At 33.6% G+C, this 14,952-nt stretch overlaps 1 protein-coding gene across 2 annotated transcripts in view; it reads left to right on the top strand.

The window, feature by feature from the left end:
- LOC108003750 (bifunctional heparan sulfate N-deacetylase/N-sulfotransferase) overlaps positions 1-14,952 on the top strand; it is a 395,004-nt gene that overhangs the window by 29,350 nt on the left and 350,702 nt on the right. For both annotated transcript variants that reach the window (XM_062080018.1, XM_062080019.1), the window contains exon 2: positions 6,064-6,125. The gene's annotated coding sequence lies outside the window, so the exon portion shown is untranslated. The remainder of the gene's footprint in view (positions 1-6,063; positions 6,126-14,952) is intronic.

Here is a 14,952-nt window from a genome sequence, read left to right as displayed (position 1 = left end):
CGCATAAATCGGCCCCAAGGATAATCAAATATCGGTACACCATCACGTTGACGTACTGGCAATAATTGGACGTCGGTCAGAGGAACGATTATCGTTGGCTGGAATGGAGCAGCGGTCGTGACTAATCGCGACGTTATTACGATTATACCCATCCGGGCTATAATTAGACGACGATCAACCGGGTATAGACTCCGGTTGCGATCACGCGAAACGCGTTCAATCGGTTGACATTCGGTGGCCGCGTGCGTTCAGCAAACAACGATCGACGAAATCTATGCACACCTCGAGAATCGAAGCGACCCTTCCGGTTTGGGGTTTCAATGGCCGGAGCACGCCTCCTGCTCCCACGACGCTCCTTCCTTCCCTTTTTATTGGCCGTTCCACCGTTTAAATAAGCCGGACGTTGCGATAAGGATCGCAGGTGAAGTAAAATAAATTACATTCGTAATACCAAGTGGTCAACCCCTATTACCTCGAGCTGCTCTCTCTTTCTTCTTCTTTTTGTTTCTCGATAACTATCTACCCTTTTCTTCCTCTCCTTTCGTTGGTCTCTCCTCGTCCCTTGGAATAGCGGGACCCGAGCGGACTTGGAACGAGCAGATATTTTTTCTCAATTTCCGCCACCCACGCCTCTGGCTGGGATCTCTTTTGATTTTAAGCAGAACGAGGGCTTTCGTGTTATTGGTCCCTCTTTAAACCAACCATCGTCCAACGCTTAATTTCTTCCTCTTCTTCTTTTTCTTCTCGATCTCGTAATTTCGTGTAAAAAGATTAATTAATTCCACGAGAAGGAGATCGGTGTTAGGAATATTATTCCGTTTTCGTTTTTAATATCGATACGCTCTAGATCGAATTTCTATTACGTTATTATAAATGATGTCGAGCGTTTGCAAGTATTCGCTGTTATTGCAAATTCAATGGAATGATTGAATTCGAGGATACGGTAAGGAGTGCGGGATTTGAAGACATATTGCTTGGATTTTATTCGACGTGCAATATGTAAAGCCACTCAAAAATCGCAATTGCACCTGACGTATATCCAAGATATATGAGATACATCTGTATATTCCGCAAAAATATCTCGAATGACGAATGTTATTTTGCATTGTGAATCTGACAATAAGATTTGTAACTGCTGCAATTTAATCTTCTTAAAATTATTGCTTTGTTCTTGGGATTTTAAATTTGAAATAGAAACTTATCAATTGGTATCGTACATTTATGCATACCAACCACGTATTATTCTTATCTCATCAGAAAAATAATGATTTCAAAGGTATTATAAAGGCTAGTAACAGTTTAACTACTTTTTATTTTTATTGTGCAGGTTGCATTTAATCCAACTATAGTTTATTTAATTCGTTCGTGGTATTTACAAGAATTATTTTAACAAAAAAATATTCATGTTACAAAAATAAACGTACAATGTTCTACCAGAGATTTCCATTCCCGATTAATAGTAGCTCGTCCGATGTTTGATAACAATCTCGTGCAATTAACATGCAGAGTCAGAGGAACATTTCTAACAATAAATATTCCTAATCTGGAAAGAACAATAACTGCAATAAAATCGTTCGATCGAAATTTTGTTAAGTTCATTCGCAATAAATCGAATAAATTTATGCGCCTAGTATCACGCAATCGATAAAATATTTTCAACTAGTGTACTCGATATTCATCGGAATGCATCAGAATCAGTGTTCCAGATCCGTCTCGCAACCTCGATTCCTCGATGCCAATTGCGAATTCCCAAGTTGCGTGTCTCGTCCGCACATATATCCGCCCCGATGCCCTGAATATGTCTCCGTATCCGAAAACATCGTCGCTTACACGTGCTCGTAACGGTGGTAATTATTACACGATCCTAAACGTTCCTTCCCCACCTTCCCTTGCACGTTGTTTGCCATAGTAAAACAAAGACGAGGTCGAGGTGTGTAGACACACGAGGCGGTGTCCAGTGGGACGGCGGTGGCAATAAAATGGCGGGCGCTACATCGATTACGAGTACGGAGGAACGGAAGTTGGCCCACGATCGGGCAATAACTCTAAATATCGAGATATCGACCGTGTGGCCCCATTTCTACGGATTAGCTCGGCTGTGAATAACGCTCGTCTAACACCGCCTATTACACTGGCGTTTTTTTTTTGCTCCTTCTTTTTTTTTTTTCCTTTCTTTTCTCCATTTCTTCCTCCGGAGGAATATTTCCGGCCCCTTTTGCTCGATTTACCACCATGATTCCGGGATGCGTTCGCAGGGAGGATTATGAAGTTGACGTATGAGTCGTTTACGAATGATTAAACAGGAAGCTAAGGTGGATAACAATCTGTGGGTGTGTTATTGTTGTTGTTGTTGTTGGTGGTGGTAGTGGTGCATTGTTGTTTGAAGATTCATGAACGAGATACGCGAGCTGTGAAAGTTGAAGCGGGGGATTGGATTCGAATTGGATGTTAGGAGTGGTACTTAAAATTTATGGAAAGTGTACAGAGTTATAAATTTATATCGAGAATTTTAATATCGTTATTTGATGATTGGTAAAAAGGTTATTCAAAGATTATATTAAGATTATTAAAAATGGCAACGTGATTATTTTATTTGAAAAGACATATGTGAAAAGTAGAAAGAATTTTTTTTTTGAGATGATTTTCTGTGAGATTTTAAAATAATCGATATTTTTAAAAACAATATATATGTTTCTTCTACATTTTCATAAAAAAATATAAAAATATAAAATCATCACTTTCATTCATAAAAGTTTGATTTGTGCGTATAAATTGGTGCGTAAGAAAAATTTATTTTTTTTTTCTTTTCTTTTTATCAATTCTCAGACATTCCTCGACCAGAATCTCTGATTTTAATTGACAAGTATTTACTTAATTTAATTTATGTCGCTTTTTTTCTTCGTTTCTAAATTCTATTATACTAAACGTTAATAATCAGTGGAAGAGTATTCGAAATCGTTTCTTCAATTGGCAGACAATTAGCAAGATTATCGTTCTGCATTTCTATGTCAAAAGGTTCCCTTTCGATATAACGAGATTTATATAATTGCATTTGCGTCGAGACACAGCTATACAATTTTTTATTCTCTCGTAAAATCGTTGGTGCCACGGTTTATTTTAACAGTTCTCTCTTGCTCTCCCATTTTTCCTTTTCCTTGCCTTCTTTTTTTTTTTTTCGTTACTTTTAACGAGACTGGCACACGCTAACGATGCAATATGCATCCAATTACTTTCACACCTTGCTCTCTCTAATTGTTAATTTCGTTTACGTTTTCCGCAATTAAATGTTTAAAAGGTGCCTGATTCTTCTTCTTTCCTTTTTTTTTCAGCATGAGATATTGTTATATCCATTCACAGTTCAAGTTAATCAAGACGATTAATCTATATTTATTTGAATCAAACAAAAGCAACGAATAATGAATAAAACAACATTCGTGAAATTGGAATTCCTCGATCAATTTACTCGATAATGACAAATCCATAGCTCTTAACGTATCTGCCAGAATTGAAATTTCTCTACAAATTTGACCCCGTTGTCAACCATGCGACCAGTCGTCCTCCCTTTTAATTTCGCGCGTTAATCTCGAGTCCTCAGCAACAAGTTCTCGCAGATTCACAGAGACAGAGAATTCTCAGTGAATCCTTCCACAATTCTCCAAATAAAACTGGCGCACATTTCTAGAGCTTGCATCAAGCTTGAAATGAAGTCACGTAGTTGCTTGATACTCTTGGAAAATGTTTTCAGGGTTATGGGACTTCAAGAAATAGTCCCTGTCCTGAATTGAACTGTCAAATTTACTTTGAGAAAATTCCAAAACTAAAAAATTTGCAATTAGGAAACTGTCATTTTTCCAACTTTCTTTTTCTTCTTTAATTCGCCATATTACGGTACATGATTCTATTTCTATTAAATAGGACAAAATCGTTAAGTTATCAGAGAATTGTTATTCATTATATAGTCGACTAGCATCGACTATATAAGCAGTTGTCTTTTTGTCGAGAATCTACCATTTAAGATAGCTTCTGAATTATTAGAAATAATAAAATATTAAAAATATATCACCTATTTTTAACTTTGTAAATATAATAAAAAGATAAATTATAAATACATTCGTATTTTTTTTCTCTGATCAACAACTTGTCAACTTCTAATGTTTCAAAGATTATAATGATACTAAATTACATATCGAATACTATCGATATTTTTAACGTATAGTAATTTCTCGATCTTTATTAGTGTACTGTTGAGGAATGAAATGTTATATACAATTTTTTTATCGCAACAAACAGTGGCCATTGGATCCCTGTATCGCAAATATCATTGGGAAAATTATTCCTTCTTTTCTTAAACAACAGTTTCGCGATAAATTGACTTCACTTCTATCACACAACTTCGAAATATTCTTCGAACGATCAAATTATTGCACGCTACGAAGCCACTTGACAGTCCTTGGAACTCCTGACGCACGTGAAAAGTATTCGTTGGCCGGTATCGAGCCGAGCGCGAAACGAGCTGCTCCCTTTGTCGAAGTCGCGCGGAGAGGAGAAAAAAGAGAAAAAGAAGGGTGGTTCCAGAAATAAACACGAAAATGCAACGGAACTGTGAAACGAAAGCTCGACAAAGCGCGTCACTTTGTTATTCCTTTTTTCCCCCTCCCCCCTTATCGCGAGTCGCGCGTTCGTATAAACGATAACGAAGCCAGGTCAGATCGATATCTGGCCCCGTGTGAGTGTGGAACGGCAGTTGGAATTCACCATTCTTTCTTTTATCGAGTCAACATCGGGATACAGAGCGGGCGAACGGAAACGAGGGTTGGACTGCCCCGAAGGAAGAACTTCTTTACCTGACGGCAACTTGGAAATCCTTTTATTTGCTCCCTTCGTGGCGGCATTGAGCGAGGCTTTGGTGCGCCTCGAGGGTGTCGGAGGGATCAAGGAAGGGGTTCGCTCGTCGCTCGTGGTGACTTGGACTCAAGGGCGCGGAAATAAAATAGCGCATCGAGGGTTGGGGAGGGGGAGAGGGATAGAAAGACTGGAGGGAGAGATAGGTTCTGGGAGGGGGGCGCGGCTTCGAGTTTCTTTTAATGAGCCAGTCGAGCGGCAGAGTTTTTTTTTCACCGCTATTAACTTGGCCGTGGCTCGTCGACGGTGGAAGGATTCATGTAAAATTCATCCTAAGTTTTAGCGGCCACGGTTCTTGGCCGATCATGGCACCAGGAAAATGAACTTTTATGAAATTTACTTACTTTTCCTGGTGTGGTAACACCTTCGTTTACTCGGATAATTGTTAATTAACTTATTAATGGTAAACCTTTTTTTTAACATCTTATTTATATTTGTTATCCAAAACTGTACTATTTATCTTTCCTTCCCACAGCAATAAAAATAAAATTTAATTTGAATACGTTGGATAAATTTCGCATTAATTATTGAAACTAGAAATACACGAGAAATTAGCAATTAGAAATTAGATGAGAATTGGAAAAAATATATAATATTAGAAAATTTATAATCATTAAAAAAACAAACAAAATGAAAATAGAAAATTATTTTCTTTTATATATTATAAGAAATTTGTGTAATTTAGCAATTAAAAAAATGTGCGATCCTTAATTCTTGTAAGTAAATAAATATATTATTTTTCTCAAAATATAAAATAATTGATAAAAAGAAATTTTTTTTATCTTAATAGTCTTGTCTCTCTATTAATTCGAACAATGACAATTCTATACCTATAATATTTTTATAAACTATATTTTTCTTTAAATTAAAAAAGTTATACTTGTGTAATTATTATTCTAATTATATTTATGATATGTTATATTTACATAACATTATATATTGTATGTAATATTATTTTTATTAAATAAGTAATAATGTTGATGTAATGTTACGAGTAATATATATCATGTTATAATCATATATCTATTACTTATGAATATAGGTCTCTTGAAACCTGTTGTATTTACGTATATCTGTTCCTTTCTTCTTTCTTCTTTTGTTAATAACGCACACGATTCAAAAATCTGATCGTTCTCTCCACCTGTTTCCCTTCTGTTGCAGATTGCATGGCCTGAGGATTTCACGGAGGAAGCGAGAATCGAGCGTCGCGATGGGGTGAAAAGGTTAGTCGGCCCACTTGAAAACTTCTCTGTTCAAGTATTTACCGTGTTACACGCAGCTAAATGTCTCGCATAAGGATGCGCACGTGTTCTTTTCACGAAGCTGTGACTACTTTCCCATGTCTTTTCGTTCCCTCCTCGCGAATTTTTTCCGCTGTGGATTAAGTTTTCAGTTTGAGTTATTCGCGAGAAACGTAAATGTAATTCTGAAAGCTGTTACGCGTCACAAATTTTCTGTTTCTTAAAATTCGTAAAAATGAATTTGATCGAATATATATATATATACTCATAGAATTTTATATTTTTTTATGATAATATCGAAACGACGTAAGAGATAAACAATTGTATAAGTTAAGCGTAAATATTGCACGTTGGGCCAATAAAGTATTGACCCAATCTGGAAAATCTCAAACTTTGTTTTCTCTGGTCAAACGAAACTTTTATTCGCTGTTATCTCACAAATATTTACTACTTCCTCTACTTCTATCTCAAAGTAGCCAATAGAAATATTTTATAGTATTTCTATTCGGTTCTTGATCGAAAACTTTGCGATAATGAATTTGAAAATGATAAAATATCAATTTGAAATATCTCGAAATAGGAAAAAAAATATATATTAAAATTTAAAAGGATATATCGCATAGATAATTTTATATTACGATATATTTTCCTTTCAAAATTAAGTTACGCGTAATACAAAATATTTGCAACTGAGCGAAGAATTAGAAAAATTATTTACCCTTTGCCTACAATAATACATTCAGGGATAAATAAAATAAAACCCAATTCAAAATTCCTCGTGGACAAATCTCGAGTGGTTGGCCTACGAACATTTACTCTCTATCCCTCTTTTGATCTCTCCTCCTTGGAGCTTTGTTAATTTACTCCCTCGTGTTATCCTTTCCTGCGCTGTCCACCGCGATAACTTCTTGATCCTCCCTGTCCCTCGACAGTCGTCGGACAGTTTCGTTTCCATCGTGCGCGAGATTGTTTACAGAACCCTCAAGCAAACGGGATCCGGACGGGTGGGTTTGGAAACTCGACTCGGTATGAATGTCTGAAGTGCGGCCGAGGGTGAGAGTCGTGCTTTTTCGCGTCGCTTCTCGGTCTAAACGAAGATTGAAACAGAAGGAGACAGCTTATTGCTCTGTTGTTGGATCGACGTTTTATCTCGCGTTGAAAAAAAATTTAAAAGGAGTCGTGGTAATAACGTACGATATCAGTTGGCACGAGAAAAAATATTTTACGAGAGATATCCATATGTATCCTTAACACGCCTCAAGAAACTTTTTTCCTCGTCGTAAATTCTCCCAAACTGTATATTATACAGTTGATTTGAATTTCAATTTTAATCAAAGTGAATTATGATACCGATCTATTTTCGAAATGAAAGAAAATCAAATTCAATCGATAACGATTATGCATATTCTTACGAGGGATTGATTACTTGAGCAATGTTTATTATTCATAAGTTCGCGGCTTAGGGTGTCGGAATTTCTGGTGAAAATTGAAACAATCGGTTTGTTTAAAGGATGAGCGGGAGTTTTCTAAGTGTCATCTTAGCGTTGGAAAAAAATTCACAGGCAACAAGTGCTTTGTAGTCTCCTTTAAACGGCCGTTCTTCCCACATCTGCATAATAGAATATCTCACTGTGGAAACAGAGAGCCGCTGATCCGGACAAAGGGGCCGGTAATTGCATGATTCATCTTACTTGCATATCAAACCTTCTGGAACGTGTAATAATTTCTGGAAAGAGAAAAAATGACTTATGGTTTATGCTCCAGGGAAAGGTGAAAAGAACTCGCGAAAATATTTTAATCGCTGTATAAACTGTCCCTTTCGTATTTTCTCGCAAAACATTAAGCGAGACGAATGAACGAGATATAATTTAGAAAAATTTTTATCCACGTGTAGGATCATCATATGATCGTTAGAATTATAATTGAAACGAAACGAATTTCTTTTTTTCTGTTTTTATTTGTATAGAATATTTAGATAATTCATAAAAATTTACAGCACTTTGAAATGTACATCTCTTATAAAAGCCGTGTCAAATACGTGCTACACTGGAAATAACAGAGATAAACAGAGACTATATTTTCGCTTTCATATCAGAATATATGAATGTGACTAGAATATAGAATATGAAAAACATGAGAATGTTTCGGTATCGTATTTCGTTCACGATTAATTGTACATTTATACCGTGACGTGAATAATAAAACGTGATCCACGTTGCCTCAGATTTACTATCTACCGTTACGTGTAATTTGAACAAGATTAATTCCTGAAATCTCGTACAACCTTAATTACGAAACCAAACGAAACCATCAATAAAATAAACTCGAAAAATTGTCAATCAGAATAAATACACAGTTTAACAATATATAACGATATACACATTTCCTTGAGAAAGAGAGAACTTTTTAAAAAGTTGGTATTTCTCTTATAAGATGTTGAATATATCGATTCATAATTGCTCTTTCGAATGAGGGATACTGAAATGCGACGAGGATCCATTCTTATCCTGCATTTCTGACGGAAACTCTGTTCCCTGTAGTCTGAGAATATTTACCCGAGCACAGTGTTCCGCGCTAATAAACTGTTCCTCCTACCAGAGTCGCTAATTACTCGACGAACCAACCCTTCGACGAACATACCTACCTTTCTCGGTTCCATGCCCAATTCTCTTCTCGAAACGTTATCTTGTCTGTCTTCGAATCTCGTTCCATCTTCAGCCGACAGCCTCTCTACTTCCTTCTGATGGAGATTAAAAGAAATTTCCGATTTTTTTTATTATTGAGAATCAATCAACAGAACTCGTCTTAAGATTGCTGGAGATACATGTTTATTATATGGAGATTCAAACTAATTAAATAATGTTACTTGGAAGCTCTTCGAAATCGTTTTAAAGGTTTCGAAAGCAACGATATAACATTACGGAAGCTCAAGTTTGAAAATTTTAAACTCGTTTGAAAGTTAGTCGATGATAGTTAATGTTATTTGAAGATATTAAAGTTATTCCAGTTAAAGTCGTTCGGATTATATCGAAATTGATTGAAAATGGAATCAATTTTTGGAATTTGAAATTTATTTAAAAGAAAAACATGCTAAAATAAAAAGTATATTATAAGTTGAAATTGAAGTAAAATTTTGTCAAGCACGCGTTTTTCGTTCTATTTATACATGACGTCCTAACACTTTCTTTTAAGAGCATATCTTGAGCCTTAATCAGAATATTACTATCAAAATTTTTCAATTAAACTTTTCGCATATAATGATAGGATACTGATGAATTCAAAAATCGAGTAAAATATCTTTAAACATTACTTCAAAAATCGAGTAAAATATCTTTAAACATTACTTCTTCAAGAGTTTCTTTCTTTCCAATTGAAATATCGAAAATTATTCGGATCATCACGTCAAGATTAAAATAATTTGAGATTAATCGAATAGAGAATTGAAAATTTATATTAAAAAATTATGATTAAAATTAAAATATTTTCCAATAGAACTTTTCATTATAATGATAAGATACTGATGAATTCAAGCGTACACTCATATTATCTTCAATTGCAGTCGATTAAGCAACACGATGAATTATTGGTAACTAAATCGGTCTATCGTCCAATAATCATCCTCAGAATCCGCAATCTCTTCCCGGAATTATCGCGAGAAGAATTGGCCCGGAACTTTCTCAGAGAAAACGTAAGAGGGGGGGGAGAGAAAACGGAGTAGTAAGTAGAAGAGAAATAGAAATTAGAGACTGCCGAGCGGAAAACGTTCAAGTCGAATAATTAAGGGCAGCAGGGAGACAGCGGGTACCTTTAATTCGGTACGATGCACTCGTTAATATTAAATTCAGTCGCCGACGAAAGATGAGTCGTACCCCCTTCTTCTCGCTAATTTCCTCTCGCCCTGAACTTACGTATTATGAAGGGGAAGAATCTCCGCGAATTTTGGAGATACTCGACGCTCTCGAACAAGCTGAAAACTATAAACTATTCCGACCATCCACCGAAACTGTTCTGGAGATTTATTACAAAAAAATTTCACCCTCTTTTAAGGAAAACTTTGTAAAAGCTGAAGTAGTGTAGAAGAATGAAACGAAGGAGGAATATTATTCGTAAACAGGAATTCTTGTACCAATAACTGAGTAGCGTCTGATCTGAGACTGTTTTTTGAAAGAAATGTTAAGTTGTGAAATTTTTATTAATAGTGAAAAGTATTAATTCAGAGTTTAGTTTAAAAAGTTTTAATATAGCAATAGAATAATAAGCAAATAGAATAAAACAGTAATGATTAGGCGTACATTTATCTTATTTTATCTTCTTTTAATAATTAATAATTGACGTGATAAACAACGTATCTCTTATAATTTGTCTTTAAAATTTTCGAAAAGTTTTAATTATATTATTATCAATTGAGCATCTTTATCAATTTATCATTTCATTTTTCCTTATCATAATCATATCGTAATCAAAGCACGAATACTTTAAATTTTCATTAATATAATCAAACTATGATTATTATACTATTTCTGTTTACTTAATAATAATATTTGGATACTTGGATACTTATTCCTTACTTCTTCATTTAAAAAAAGAATTAAAAATTATTTATTTTTTTAAATTTATATATCATCGTTATTTGTCATATTTCTTTCGAATTATGTATATACAATTTAGAATTTTTATTATCAAAAAATTATTATATTAATATAATTAAAAGTTCAGCAATGATACGAATTCTTTTTAACGCAATTTTCATACTTTTTAATATCTCGAAAATGGAACGCAACAAAAGTTTCCAAAGATCGAAGATTAATAATTATCGATACAAAGATTCCACGTATCCTCACAGGATAATTCTCTACGATTCTAGGTATTTCATCGAGCCCGAGGATCGTCGAAAGTTGAAACGATGGCGCGATCGTTTCTTCCCCTTCTTGTTTCACGGAATATTCGCAAACGTCCTTCTACTTACGAACACGGGGGACGTTAGTCTCGAATTCCCAGAGGGTTTAATTAAGAGGGCGTGTTGTCGGTAGCTGGTCGTTGATCAATAGCTCAAGGGGTGTTGTCTATCTCTCCTCTTTGTCCTTATCTTCTGTCCGTTTCTGCTCTTGCTCGCGCGTCCCTTGCGCGCTCGTCTTCTTCCCTCCATCGTTCGATTTCTACCGACTTGGACACTAATTCTCAACGAGGTCTTTGATGTTCGATGTTACCATTGCACGACAAGATGTTGTCATCGTGTCGTCATGGATACGAGATACATTCGTAAGATCACCGATCTCTCCTCTTCGCGAGAAGTTGAACGATATCTCCTATTTACATTCCGTGAATCGATCTGGTAATTCCAGTTACGAATTTGATAATACTTGGATATCTCATTGTGAGAGGTATGGAATAAAAAGATTGTAAATAATTATTTAAAAATGCGATCTTCTCGCCAATTTCAATAACTTTGAAATATGTCAGGATTATCATTTTGGTACCACTTTTTCTTTTGTAAGCGTTAATATTGCTACTCGGAAGATTTAAAGGAGATAGAAATTTCTACATGCATCTCGTCTGCGTCTTGAGATTGTCTGGCTATTTATAGTCTATTCGTCATAACTCATATAGGAAATAATTTTAATTTTCAAGATATTGACAAAAAATTTTTTTAAATTTGTATTAGTTCAATGTTATAAGTTCAATGGACATATTTTGAGAGAAAGAATAATAAAGAATAAAGAAAAAAGTAATAATAAAAAAAGAATTGATAGATTATAAATACGTTAGATTAAGTTAGAATACGTTTTATTGGTTTATTTGTTAATGGTGGCCATGTTCTTATAATAACTAAATAATAAAAAAATAATAAAAAAAAATTAATAGATTATAAATTAAATTATTAAGTTTAGATTAAGCTTGGTTATGTTTTTTTAATGTTTAATATGTTTTTTAATATCAAATATAAATTTAAGATTGTTAAAAATTGTTTGTAAATTTATCTCTAATAATTGTAAAATATATAAATTGTTCAGAATGATAATATATTTTAAGGAGATTAAAATCAATCGTTTCTAAATAATTATCAAAGATTATGAATGTTTGGAATATTGGATTGAATAACGTAACTGCTAATAGTTTAGTTATAGAAATAACTATTATGTATAATTTAAATTTTTTATAATATGTAAAACATTTATTAATGAAATTAATAAAAATATGATATTTTTATGAGCTTAAAATATTAATAATTTAAATCGTTCATTTTGAATTTGTGAAAGGATTAATCTTACCGAATATTCAAAGTGTAATGATCATAATTATAGCCTAATTGGGGTTAGTTTGAAATTAATTCTAGAATTATGTAATATCTAATAGAATTAGTACTTAGTATAATAGCAGTTGAATAGGAGAAGTAACTTTGAATATTTTAATTAATCATTTGCTGTGTTATGGAGATTGAATGTTAAAATAATATTTCTTTTTTCTTGCTTACGAAAAAATTACAACAAGTAATCGAACTTGAAAAAAATTTTATAAGATATTATAGAATTCAGAGAATCTTTCTCATATATTCATGATTTTTTTTTCAAGTCAATTAATAATTTTTCTCAAATTCAATATAATTCTCATCATATGAATCGAAGAAATTTTTTCTTAATTTTCATCCATACAAATATTAACTTGACGTGAGAATGTTATTTTACCATAAATAAAAAAATTAATTTGAGATTTCTATTGTTCTAACACGAAATATATATATATTTTTTTAATAATTATACTCATTATATAACTTCAAAATGCAATTAAACACATGTAGCTTTTAAATATCAATATATATTTACGAATCAGAGAATTCGAATTAATATAAAAAGGAAATGTTATATCCTCTCTTTGTTTTTCTTTATTTTGCAAAATAAAATTAAGATCGAGAATAATGCGAAAACAAACGTATGCGAACGAAATCCAAAAAATATATATTCTATTATTTAAATATTCATTTATTTATCTTCAATAAAATAATTAGAAAAATTAATTATCCATCTTTTCATTTGAATTCATTGTGTGAATTCAACACATGAGGGATACATTAAGTTACGAAAATAAAGGATGGATACAAGAGTTAGTAAAAGCATCTTTGGCACAAATTGTAGAAAATTTGTCCCTCCACTGTCACGATGTTTCATCGTTATCAAGTTATCACCAACTTTTGCTCACCTTATAAAAACATCGTCCAACGTTTCCCTCCATAGTTGCCCTCTTGAGCATGAACGTTTACGACACGATATTATTGGGAATATCGCGGCAAGCCTTCTAGGCAGTCGTTAAGAATAATAAAGCCGGTATGCTCCAAGTACGAGGCTCTCTTTCTATCAGTTTTAATGGCAGCTTCTATTGGAGCTGACAGCCTCTGGTCCCGACGTCCTTCACCATCGTCGGCCACTCCAGAGTCCGTTTTAATGGACGCGTCGGCAAACGAATATCCCCTTACATTCGCTTTATGAAAGTGCGCGAAGGGTGACTGCTTATTATCCCTTGTATTGTAACCGCGTTTTCCTCCTGTCCATTGCGTGCTGCCATCATCGCTAGCATTGGATAAAGAAAGCTCAAACATTCCACGTTTCGATCTTTTTATTTATATATATTTTTATCCTTCTCATAATTATTCCGTGACTTTATGAAATTATTCTTTTTTATTGATAAACTAACTCTTTGCAAAAATATGTACCGTATCGAAACAATTTTATTACTAAAAATTAAAGAGTTATAGAGCATTCTTCCATAAAGAGTCAATTTGAATTTTTTAAAAATTTTCAATATTATTGGTCACAATTTTCCTTATCTTTTATCCTCTTCTTGTTATATTAATCGTATACTGGAAAATTAATAGAAAACACGTATAACTATTTTCATAGAAATTCAATCTTGTCACGATATAAAGCAATAATTCACAATTATTGTACACAAGATTGATTCATTATAAAGAATATCGCAAGTATACGAAAGTATTGTAATTAGTCATCATTTCGAGGGAATAAAATCAATTTTTAAAGTTTTAATTTTGGTTTATTATTTTTATTTTTTCAAATATAATTTCGTAATGATATAAAACATAACAAAATTATAAAATAACTAGAATTAATGCTCTATTATATCCTATTTATAAAAAATATTTCTAAACAAAATTTTATGTAATAAAATATGAAGAAATGATGAAAATTTAAAAATTATGCGTATTGTTAATCTATTATATTTACACATATAATTGCACAAATTTTCCTTAAAAAATTTTTCGAAATTTATGAATTGCAACACGCATAACTTTTGTGACTGACTGTATCATAGCAGATATATTTTATTAACAGATTATTAATATATATAAAATCCAATTCTATTCATTGAGTCTTTTATTTATTATACCGCGATTATTCAAAAAATTTCAACATTTCCAAACTCCTTGCAAATTCCTCCCTCCTTCCTCCCACAGGTGTCACAGATTATCCGAGATTCGAACAGGGGATCCGTTGGACATCACCGTTGCGCTTTCAACTCATCGCGAATTCACGTATACCACGTCCGCAGAACGGACGGGCTTGTTTTTCGGGAGCGGCTGTTAGATCGATAAACCGTACGGGGGATGTAAATCACGGTACGAGCCATTTGCAAAGTTCCGCACAGTCGGCGTGTGCTTGTTGTCAAATTAATCGGCAAACTCATACGGCAGCTCGGCAAACCGTGCGTCTCCTCGTGGAAACGTTTCCAGATTGTCCGCCACGAGCTGCCGATCGCAATGTTCTAAACCACTTAACCGCGGCCGTGGCGGCGGTTAGAC

The sequence above is a fragment of the Apis cerana genome, linkage group LG10 (assembly GCF_029169275.1).
Source record: "Apis cerana isolate GH-2021 linkage group LG10, AcerK_1.0, whole genome shotgun sequence".
Lineage (NCBI taxonomy): Eukaryota > Metazoa > Arthropoda > Insecta > Hymenoptera > Apidae > Apis > Apis cerana.
The sequence above is the reverse complement of the archived record's forward strand: the minus strand, read 5'-3'. Positions and strand labels throughout refer to the sequence as shown.